We start from the raw sequence: 12,382 nt of genomic DNA, 5'->3' as shown, positions 1-12,382 counted from the left end.
CAAAGGGCAAGCCACCACAGCCCACTTTTATTACTATGCTTGTGATTAAGACATGTGACAGCGAGGAACTTTGTGACACCCTGCTTGAAAACCACTGGTTTAGTTCCTAATCATAAAAACCTAACACACGAAAGAGTTTATACACCACATCAACAGGTGTTCCTATTTCTTATGTTCTTATGTTCTTATACTTATAAATACTCTTAGCAATGCTGAAGATGGCTATTTGCTTTACCTTGGCCTTCCAGATTCTTATTCTGAATATCAATAATGTTAAATGTAGTGTTCTTAGAAATCAGAAGAATAGTCACTTGACGCTGTACCATGTGGAACCTTAATAAATGGAATTAGAAAACTCAAAGATCACGTAACTTACAAACAAATAAATACACAAACTCAATGGTTGTGCCTGTGAAATTCTGGAATCGCACCTCAAAGATGTGAGGAATCAGTGGGAGGGCACCCCACTTGCACTAGGTCAGTGGGCAGAACTGCCAGATGAAGTTCTGCCAGTTGGTATCCTGTGGGGGTGTGGGGAGGTTGCTGAGATCCCAGATCCCTGCCAAGTCCTCTTTGGCACCATGTATAAGGGTCCCAATTAAGAATTTTGAAGAAAAAAACTTTCCAGTCTTTGGGGGCCCAGGCCTCCCCCACTCTCCCCGATTGGAGCCTTTCCGCCCATCCGGAGGCATCACATCTCATTGGGCATTCTATACTCCAGTACTACGCCTCCTCTGTTTTGGATGCCCCCAAAAGTACGTCACCATCCTACGCCTGCTCCACGACGACATGCAGGCCATGATCCTTAACAACGGATCCATCACAGACCCAATCCACATCCAGACCGGGGTCAAGCAGGGCTGCATCATCACCCCAACCCTATTCTCAATCTTCCTCACTGCCATGCTCCACCTCACAGTTGACAAGCTCCCTGCTGGAGTGGAACTAAATTACAGAACCAGTGGGAAGCTGTTCAACCTTTGCTGTCTCCAGGACAGGTCCAAGAGCATTCCAACCTCTGTCGTTGAGCTACAGTACGCGGATGATGCCTGTGTCTGTGCACACACAGAGGCTGAACTCCAGGACATAGTCGACGTATTTACCGAGGCGTACGAAAGCATGGGCCTTACGCTAAACATCAGTAAGACAAAGGTCCTCCATCAGCCTGTCCTCACCGCACAGCACTTCCCCCCAGACATTAAAATCCACGGCGTGGCCCTGGACAAGGTAGACCACTTCCCTTATCTCGGGAACCTCCTATCAACAAGAGCAGGCATTGACGACAAGATCCAACACCGCCTCCAGTGCGCCAGTGCAGCCTTCGACCGCCTGAGGAAAAGAGTGTTTGAAGACCAGGCCCTCAAAACTGTCACCAAGCTCATGGTTTACAGAGCTGTAGTAATACCCGCCCTCCTATATGGCTCAGAAACGTGAACCATGTACAGTAGACACCTCAAGTCGCTGGAGAAATACCACCAGCAATGTCTCCGCAAGATCCTACAAATTGCCAGGGAAGACAGATGCACTAACATTAGCGCCCTCATCCAGGCCAACATCCCCAGCATTGAAGCATTGACCACACTTGGTCAGCCCCGCTGGGCAAGCCACATAGTTTGCATGCCAGACACAAGACTCCCAAAGCAAGCGCTCTACTCGGAACTCATCCAGGGCAAACGAGCCAAAAGTGGGCAGCGGAAACATTACAAGGACACCCTCAAAGCCTCCCTGATAAAGTGCGACATCCCCACTGACATAGAAACATAAAAACATAGAAAAATAGGTGCAGGAGTAGGCCATTCGGCCCTTCGAGCCTGCACCGCCATTCAATAAGATCATGGCTGATCATTCCTTCAGTGCCCCTTTCCTGCTTTCTCTCCATACCCCTTGATCCCCTTCACCGTAAGAGCCATATCTAACTCCCTCTTGAATATATCCAATGAACTGGCATCAACAACTCTCTGCGGCAGGGAATTCCACAGGTCAACAACTCTCTCAGTGAAGATGTTTCTCCTCATCTCAGTCCAAAATGGCCAACCCCTTATCCTAAGACTATGTCTCCTGGTTCTGGACTTCCCCAACATCGGGAACATTCTTCCCGCATCTAACCTGTCCAGTCCCGTCAGAATCTAATATGTTTCTATGAGATCCCCTCTCATCCTTCTAAACTCCAGTGAATAAAGGCCCAGTTGATCCAGTCTCTCCTCATATGACAGCCCAGCCATCCCTGGAATCAGTCTGGTGAACCTTCGCTGCACTCCCTCAATAGCAAGAACGTCCTTCCTCGGACTAGGAGACCAAAACTGAACACAATATTCTAGGTGAGGCCTCACTATGGCCCTGTACAACTGCAGTAATACCTCCCTGCTCCTATACTCAAATCTCCTAGCTATGAAGGCCAACATTCCATTTGCCTTCTTCACCGCCTGCCGTACCTGCGTGCTCACTTTCAGTGACTGATGAACCATGACACCCAGGTCTCGTTGCACCTCCCCTTTTCCTAATCTGCCGCCATTCAGATAATATTCTGCCTTCGTGTTTTTGCCCCCAAAATGGATAACCTCACATTTATCCACATTATACTGCATCTGCCATGCAGTTGCCCACTCACCTAACCTGTCCAAGTCACCCTGCAGCCTCTTAGTGTCCTCCTCACAGCTCACACTGCCACCCAGTTTAATGTCATCTGCAAACTTGGAGATATTACACTCTATTCCTTCATCCAAATCGTTAATGTATATTGTAAAGAGCTGAGGTCCCAGCACTGAGCCCTGCGGCACTCCACTAGTCACTGCCTGCCATTCTGAAAAGGACCCGTTTATCCCGACTCTCTGCTTACTGTCTGCCAACCAGTTCTCTATCCACGTCAGCACATTACCCCCAATACCATGTGCTTTGACTTTGCACAACAATCTCTTGTGCGGTATCTTGTCAAAAACCTTCTGAAAGTCCAAATACACCACATCCACTGGTTCTCCCTTGTCCACTCTACTAGTTACATCCTCAAAAAATTCCAGTAGATTCGTCAAGCATGATTTCCCTTTCATAAATCCATGCTGACTTGATCCGAACCTGTCACCGCTTTCCAAATGCGTTGCTATTTTGTCCTTCATGATCAATTCTAACACCTTCACCACCACCGATGTCAAGCTAACCGGTCTATAATTATCCGTTTTCTCTCTCCCTCCTTTTTTCAAAAGTGGTGTTACATTAGCTACCCTCCAGTCCATGGGAACTGATCCAGAGTCGATAGACTGTTGGAAAATGATCACCAATGCATTCACTATTTCTAGGGCCACTTCCTTGAGCACTCTGGGATGCACACTATCAGCCCCCGGGGATTTATCGGCCTTCAATCCCATCAATTTCCCGAACACAATTTCCCGCCTAATAAGGATATCCTTCAGTTCCTCCTTCTCACTAGACCCACTGTCCCTTAGTATCTTCGGAAGGTTATTTGTATCTTCCTTCGTGAAGACAGAACCGAAGTATTGGTTCAGTTGGTCTGCCATTTCTTTGTTCCCCATTATAATTTCACCTGAATCCGACTGCAAGGGACCGACATTTGTCTTCACTAATCTTTTTCTCTTCACATATTTATAGAAGCTTTTGCAGTCAGTTTTTATATTCCCTGCAAGCTTCCACTCATACTCTATTTTCCCCCTCTTAATTAAACCCTTTGTCCTCCTTTGTTGAATTCTAAATTTCTCACAGTCCTCAGGTTTGTTGCTTTTTCTAGCCAATTTATATGCTTCTTCCTTGGCTTTAACACTATCCTTAATTTTCCTTTGTTAGCCATGGTTGAGCCACCTTCCCAGTTTTATTTTTACTCCAGACATGGATGTACATTTGCTGAAGTTCATCCATGTGATCTTTAAATGTTTGCCATTGCTTATCCACCGTCAACCCTTTAAGTATCCTTTGCCAGTCTATTCTAGCCAATTCACGCCTCATACCATCGAAGTTACCTTTCCTTAAGTTCAGGACCCTAGTTTCCGAATTAACTTTGTCACTCTCCATCTTAATAAGGAATTCTACCATATTATGGTCACTTTTCCCCAAGGGGCCTTGCAAAACAAGATTGCTAATTAGTCCCTTCTCATTACACAATACCCAGTCTAGGATGGCCAGCTCGCTGGTTGGTTCCTCGACATATTGGTCTAGAAAACCATCCCTAATACACTCCAGGAAATCCTCCTCCACCGCATTGCTACCAGTTAGGTTAGCCCAATCAATGTGTAGATTAAAGTTGCCCATGATTACTGCTGTACCTTTATTGCACACATCCCTTATTTCTTGCTTGATGCTGTCCCCAACCTCACTACTACTATTTGGTGGTCTATACACAACAACCACTAGCGTTTACTGCCCTTTGGTATTCCGCAGCTCCACCCATACCGATTCCACATCATCCATGCTAATGTCCTTCCTTACAATTGCATTGATTTCATCTTTAACCAGCAATGCCACCCCGTCTCTTTTTCCTTTCTGTCTATATTTCCTAAATGCTGAATACCCCTGGATGTTGAGTTCCCAGCCTTGGTCCCCCTGGAGCCATGTCTCCGTGATGCCAATCACATCATATCCGTTAACTGCTATCTGCGCAGTTAATTCATCCACCTTGTTCCGAATACTCCTCGCATTGAGGCACAGAGCCTTCAGGCTTGTTTTTTTAACACACTTTGCCCCTTTAGAATTTTGCTGTAATGTGGTCCTTTTTGTTTTTTGCCTTGGGTTTCCCTGCCCTCCACTTTTACGATTCTCCTTTCTATATTTTGCTTCTGCCTCCTTTTTATTTCCCTCTGTCTCCCTGCATAGGTTCCCATCCCCCTGCTATATTAGTTTAACTCCTCCCCAACAGCACTAGCAAACATTCCCCCTAGGATATTGGTTCCAGTCCTGCCCGGGTGGAGACCGTCCGGTTTGTACTGGTCCCACCTCCCCCAGAACCGGTTCCAATGTCCCAGGAATTTGAATCCCTCCCTTCTGCACCACTCCTCAAGCCACGTATTCATCTGAGCTATCCTGCGATTCCTACTCTGACTAGCACGTGGCACTGGTAGCAATCCCGAGATTACTACTTTTGAGGTCCTACTTTTTAATTTAGCTCCTAGCTCCCTAAATTCGCCTCGTAGGACCTCATCCCGTTTTTTACCTATGTCATTGGTACCTATATGCACCACGACAACTGGCTGTTCACTCTCCCTTTTCAGAATGTTCTGCACCTTCTCCGAGACATCCTTGACCCTTGCACCAGGGAGGCAACATACCATTCTGGAGTCTCGGTTGCGGCCGCAGAAATGCCTATCTATTCCCCTTACAATTGAATCCCCTATCAATATCGCTCTCCCACACTTTTTCCTGCCCTCCTGTGCAGCAGAGCCAGCCACGGTGCCATGAATTTGGCTGCTGCTGCCCTCCCCTGATGAGTCATCCCCCTCAACAGTACTCAAAGCGGTGTATCTGTTTTTCAGGGGATGACCGCAGGGGATCTCTGCACTACCTTCCTTGCACTGCTCTTCCTGTTGGTCTTCCATTCCCTATCTGGCTATGGACCCTTTATCTGCGGTACGACCAACTCACTAAACATGCTATTCACGTCATTCTCAACATTGTGGATGCTCCAGAGTGAATCCACCTTCAGCTCCAATTCCGCAACCCAGTCCGTCAGGAGCTGGAGGCGGATACACTTCCCGCACACGTAGTCGTCAGGGACACCGGAGGCATCCCTGATTTCCCATATAGTACAGGAGGAGCATAACACATGTCCGAGCTCTCCTGCCATGACTTAACCCTTAGATTAACTTAAAATGGCAACAATAATGCTAAAAGTTACTCACTGATATAGAAGAGAAAAAAGGAAAACTACTCACCAATCACCAGCCAATCACTTACCCCCTTGGCTGTGAAGTCACCTTTCTATTTCTTTCTACTTCTTTTTGCCTTCTCCCTGTAGCTGCACAAGCTGGGCCTTTATAGGCCTCTCGCCGACCCCGGACTCACGCCTCAACGACGCACCTCCCGACTGCTGAACTCGCGGCCTTTATAGGCCTCTCACCGACCCCGGACTCACGCCTCAGCGACGCACCTCCCGACTGCTGAACTCGCGGCCTTTATAGGCCTCTCACCGACCCCGGACTCACGCCTCAACGATGCACCTCCCGACTGCTGAACTCGTGGCCTTTATAGGCCTCTCGCCGACCCCGGACTCACGTCTCAGCGACGCACCTCCCGACTGCTGAACTCGCGGGGCCGACCCCGGACTCACGCCTCAGCGACGCACCCCGCGACTGCTGAACTCGCGGTCTTTATAGGCCTCTCGCCGACCCTAGACTCACGCCTCACCGACACCTGGGAGTCCTTGGCCAAAGACCGCCCTAAGTGGAGGAAGTGCATCCGGGAGGGCTCCTCGAGTATCATCGCCGAGAGCATGCAGAAATCAAGAGCAGGCAGCAGAAGGAGCATGTGACAAACCAGGCCCCCCGTCCACCCTTCCCTTCAACCATGTTTGTCCCACCTGTGACAGGGACTGTGGTTCTCGTATTGGACTGTACAGCCACCTAAGAACTCAAGCTAAGAGTGGAAGCAAGTCTTCCTCGACTCCAAGGGACTGCCTATGATGATGACTACGCTTGGTTCCTACTGAGCCGGAAAAGGGAGAACTTCAGGCACAGGGAGACCACACTTTGGGCAGAAATTCCCAGAAATGAGAGAAACTTGGCTTGGATTTTCAGGGCCTTTGTCGCTTGAATCCATCTGTTGCAGTCTGGAAGACTTTTATTAGTCTGTGAATAGGTGCACATCTCAGGAAAGTGTGATATCCTGACTCTGGAAAAAGAACTTTGATGCGACTTGTTAGGTGTCATCATAGCCATGCATCCTGATGTCCAGTCTAATAACAGTGGTCCAATGGTCAAGCCAAACTCTAGAGTCAGATTCCCTTTGCCGTGTTGGCTATATTAAGCTCTGAGGTTAGCAGCTCTTGCATAACAAAAATGAAATGAAGAATACAACTTTCTTTCGACTGTTCTGCCTTGTCCCCCAAATACTCCACGCTAACAATACTGTGTAGCCCAATATTGGTAAACTTTACAAAGCTGTCTAGAAGCTTCAGGGTTTATTCTTAAGAATTTATAATCAGGCATCTTGTGCAGAAAACACCAACTACAATTTGGTGTACTCATCCTTTTTTTTGCATTTTATGATGCTTTCACTATGGGAAAAGGTTTACCTGGTTGAACTGGTCACATATCAGCATGTTCACACTGGGAAGAGAACATACCAGCATGTTCACACTGCTGCATGTGGGGAAGTAATTCACTCAGTCATCCAACCTGCTGAAACACCAGCAAAGTCATATTGGGAAAAGGTTGTTCATCTATATTCTGCTTCTATTGTTGCTGTTAATCACATCCAGCATGTTAATTATGGCCGTTGGGGTTTGTTTATACTGATGTTAATAAGCCCTATAAATGGATTTTAATATGCTGTATATGTGTCAAATAAATCAGTTTGTTTTAAACACAATAGCCAGCAAATAATGGATAAATGGAGAATGGCTAAGGATGAAGCTGAAAGACACCGAAGATCTAAGCATACTCCACACTCAACATGTCCAACCAATGCAGCAATGCAATCATCAAGGCCAACAGAATATTGAACTATGTAGCCAAGACAGTAGAACACAATTCAGAGGAAGTCATAATGAAACTTTACAGTGCTTTGATCAGACAGCACTTTGCATGCTATATCCAATTCTGGTCACCGAGACACAGGGGAGACATCCACTTAATTTACTTACTGACCTCAAGGTATTTATTTTAGCTATTGCTGTTATGCCACAGGAGAATGCTTTTCTATCAATGCTTAACTGATTAATATTGCTTCTTCATGTCTTTTCTAAATTCTTAATTGTGGTACAGTGCGTCATGCATTTGTTAAGTTGCTAAGTAACTGCAAGTCTTTGAACAAGATCCAGCTCCTAAGAGCATTCTATTTTCTCACATAGCCTTAGGCTTTTTGGTTCTAATACCTCCCACGAGGTCATTAATTATTAACATTAGGGGCAAGATTCTTCACCATTAATGGCAAGATCAAACGAGGGTAAAACTTAAATAAAATTAGCATGTATAATGAGCTTCATCAGCACAGCCTCAAAAATATTTAGGGATGACTGTATTAAGCTATTTAAGATGTTAAAGGGAATAAATAAACTGATCACGGAGAGATGTTTATTATCAACAGAGGATCTAGGACATTGGGTCAAGCTTAGATAATGAAAGCTGAATACACATTAAGATAGTGGGGGGTTAAATTGGATAAGGCACCAAATGGGGGGCGGGATCAGGATGCGCGCTTAACCCACACCCATTGACTGCGATGCAGACAGCATGAATATTTTAAATGATTGCTGCGTGAAGCCAGTGATACCTGTGCTGTTCATTGGTTGCACGCATGTAAGGGACAGAATAAAACAAGAAGATCAAGGCCTAGAAATTGGAGTAATTTGCGCCTCCCGTTAGCGCCCGCGGTGCAAATGACTTTTTGGCAGGGCACGGCATCGCTAACGGCTCCCACTCAGTTTCGCAGGAGTTTAGCGGCAGCGGTAACATATAGCGCCCTGCTCAGTTGCGCCGGCGATGACAACGCCATCACCGTGCACAGCAGCCTGTTATCACCCCGGACCCTAACTTGGGTATCGCCTCCTGAAACTGTGCTGAGCGATGCCAGCGACAGCATCAGGGGACGTGAACTGGGTGGCAGGCCGCTAGCGGGGTGATACTTAAAGGGGAGGTGGCAGCCATTGAAAAAATAAATCTCACGCCTTTCTTCTGCGCCCTGTTGGCACTTCGATCATAGGGTCCGTGCCACGATCGGTCAGCCTGCCACTCTGCTTGAGTGCCGGGTTGTTGGCATGGCATCCCCACTCCCTGGTGGTCCAGGGAGGCCTATTTCTCCACTGCAGAGTTTGCAACTTGGGCCCTTCCCTTTAATGAAGAGAAGAGGCCCTCCTACACAGCAGCACTACGAGGCCCAGTGCATAGCACTGCGCCCCGCTCCCGACACGTCCGCCCCACTACTGCTACAGAAAGGAAGTGAAGCCCGTGCCTAGCGCAAAATGTCCCGCCTCCCGGATGTTACTGCCCTCAAACAGGGGCGCAATGGAATTTCACCCCCAATGCATACAAAAATGCTAAATATGGCATAGATTCTGGCAAATGGGAAAGATACAAAGAACAACAAAGGGTCACAAAACAGATGGTAAGAGCTAGAAAAAAGGGAGTATGAAAGGAAACTTGCAAGAGATACCAAATAAAATGTTTTAACCATTATATTAGGAAAATGAGGTAGTCAGGAGCAATGTTGGCCCTTAAAAACTGAAAGCGGTGATATTATCAATGATAATAAGGAAATGGTTGACATATTGAATAATTACTTTGCGTCAGTATTTCGTCATCATAGGCAGTCCCTCGAAATCGAGGAAGACTTGCTTCCACTCTAAAAGTGAGTTCTCAGGTGACTGAACAGTTCAATACGGGAACTATAGTCTCTGTCACAGGTGGGACAGATAGTCATTGAAGGAAAGAGTGGGTGGGGCTTCTGGTTTGTTGTACGCTCCTTCCGCTGCCAGTATTTACAGTAGAGGTAGAGATACCAGAAATCCCAAGGAGACTAAATTAGGCACAAGGTCTTAATAAAATTAATGTAAGTAAAATAACAGTAATGAAGAAAATAATGGGACTAAAGAGTGACAAATCCCCAGAACCAGATGGTTTCCATCCCAGGATTTTAAAGGAAGTAGGTGAGAACGTTGCAGATGCCCTAACTATAATCTTCCAAATTTCTCTTGATTCAGGAATCATTCCTTTAGATTGTAGGACTTCCAGAAGGCATTTGATAAAGTCCCACATAAGAGACTGTTAACTAAGGTAGAAGCCCACAGAATTGAGGGCAAATTATTAACCTGGTTAGGAAATTGGCTGAGCGCAGTAGACAGTCAGTAGGGATAATGGGAAGGTACTCAAATTGGCAGGAGATGACTAATGGTGGGGCCTCAACTATTCACAGTATTTATTAACAAATTTGATGATGGCACAGAAAAACATATATATTGCCAATTACACAAAGATAGGTGGAATTGTGGGCAGTGTGGATGGAAGCATAAAATTACAAAAGGATATCGACAGATTAAGTGAATGGGCAGAACTGTGCCAAATGGATTTCAATGTAGGCAAATGTGAGGTCATCTACTTTGGAACTAAAAAGGATAGAACATGGTACTTTCTAAATGGTGAAAGTCTAAAAATAGTTGAGGTCGAAAGAGACTTGGGGGTCCGGGTGCATAATGGCCTAAAAATTGGCCTCCTTAGCACCTCCCATTATCGCCTCCAGGGCGGTAACGGGGTGCTAACCGGGTTCCGACCGGGCGCGGTGATAATATCGAATCCTGCCATATTTGGCAGTAGGTCTGCCCCCTTTAAGGGGAGCCACGCCGCCATTACAGATGGCCTCAACCTCACTGGACCGCCACAAAAAACCTTGTTTTGGCAGCGCCGGGTGGGCAGAAGATTTTAACGGCAGAATTTCGCTGTCGGGTGTGGGGGTAGATTGGCAGTGCGCACTGTGATGATGCACTTAGCACAGATCGGCAGCAGCGGAGTGGTGGAGGGGATGGCGAATCACCGACGGGATAGCACAGAAGTGGAATTTTGATAATGGCAGCCATTCCACAAAATGTCAGTGGCCATTACACTCCGCAGCATGGCCGCCGCTTTCCGGCGTTAAGAGGCCTTAAGGCCATTTCAGCCCCACTATTTCCACTGGCTGGGGCTTCTAGGCATAGTCTAAAAATTAGAGCAAGCCCTTTCAGGAGTGAAATTAGGAAACACTACGACACACAAAGGGTGATAAAGGTTTGGAACTCTCTTCCTCAAACGGCAACTGATGCTATATCAATTGGTAATTTAAAATCTGAGATTGATAGCTTTCTGTTAACCAAAGGTATTAAGGGATATGGACCAAATGCAGGTGAATGGGGTTAGATCGCAGATGAGCCATGATCTCATTGAATGGCGGAGCTGGCTCAAACAGCTGAATGTCCTACTCCAAAGTCCTATGTTCCTAAGAAACATGAAGATATAGCAGACTGATGACATAAACATAGCCCACGTCACCACAACACAAATCGCAAAAACAATAAAAGAAAAAACAATCACACTTACCTGAGGTCGAAATGACTTACCTCACTTCAGTCGCTACAGCTTGGAACACCTGCTTTAACAGACGTTCCCAGCAGGGCGCGCTACGCAGTGCTCCGGGTCGGGCGACAGTCAAAAATCGAGCCGGTGTTGCAACCAGGGGTGTTGCACACCGGCTCGCCTCTACCGGGCAGTAATACTCCACGCCCCGCCGAAACCGGCACCGAAAACCGCGGCAGGGCGCTGGAAACTGGCTGCCTGCCCAGAAGAGCTCACTGCCGCCATTGCCGCCCCTCTGGGGCAAAAACAGAGGCAGCCAGGAGCGTAAAATCCAGCCCATGCTACGTTGAGCATTTTATTTAGAGAATAACATTTTTAAACATTAAAAAATTAACAAAAGTACTGTCTACAAATCAATTTTAAACCTACAATTACAAGTAGTTAAGCAAACTTAATTATTTCAGTTTTCATATTTCCAGTCATTTCAGTTGGATGAAGTACATCTTATTTTATAAAACTGAATAAGCACACACACAAATATAAGAACATAAGAATTAAGAGCAGGTGTAGGCCATTCGGCTCCTGGAGCCTGCTCCGCCATTCAATAAGATCATAGCTGATCTTTTACCTCAACTCCACTTTCCTGCACTATCCCTATATCCCTTGATTCCCTTAATATGCAAAAATCTATCGATCTCTGTCTTGAATATACTCAAAGACTGAGCCTCCACAGTCCTCTGGGGTAGAGAATTCCAAAGATCCACCACCCTCTGAGTGAAGAAGTTTCTCCTCATCTCAGTTCGAAATGGCTGACCCCTTATTCTGAGACTGTGACCCCTGGTTCTAGACTCCTCAGCCAAAGGAAACATCCTCTCTGCATCTACCCTGTCAAGCCCTGTAAGAATTTTGTATGTTTCAATGAGATCACCTCTCATTCTTCTAAACTCTAGAGAATATAAGCCTAGTCTACTCAATTTCTCCTCATAGGACAGATCCCCCTTCCCAGGAATCAGTCTGGTGAACCTTCATTGCACTCCCTCTATGGCAAGTAGATCCTTTCTTAGGTAAGGGGACCAAAACTGTACACAATATTCCAGGTGCGGTCTCACCAGGACCCTATATAATTGCAGTAAGATGTCTTTACTCTTATACTCAATACCTCTTATAATTAAGGCCAACATACCATT

The 12,382-nt window shown here is 46.3% G+C and overlaps 1 protein-coding gene across 5 annotated transcripts in view; it reads right to left on the bottom strand.

The window, feature by feature from the left end:
* The window catches only part of LOC139266719 (solute carrier organic anion transporter family member 4C1-like), a 202,972-nt gene that overhangs the window by 103,126 nt on the left and 87,464 nt on the right, over positions 1-12,382 (bottom strand). The window lies entirely within an intron of this gene.

The sequence above is a fragment of the Pristiophorus japonicus genome, chromosome 1 (assembly GCF_044704955.1).
Source record: "Pristiophorus japonicus isolate sPriJap1 chromosome 1, sPriJap1.hap1, whole genome shotgun sequence".
Taxonomy (NCBI): Eukaryota; Metazoa; Chordata; class Chondrichthyes; family Pristiophoridae; genus Pristiophorus; species Pristiophorus japonicus.
This window is presented reverse-complemented; position numbering and strand designations above follow the sequence as displayed.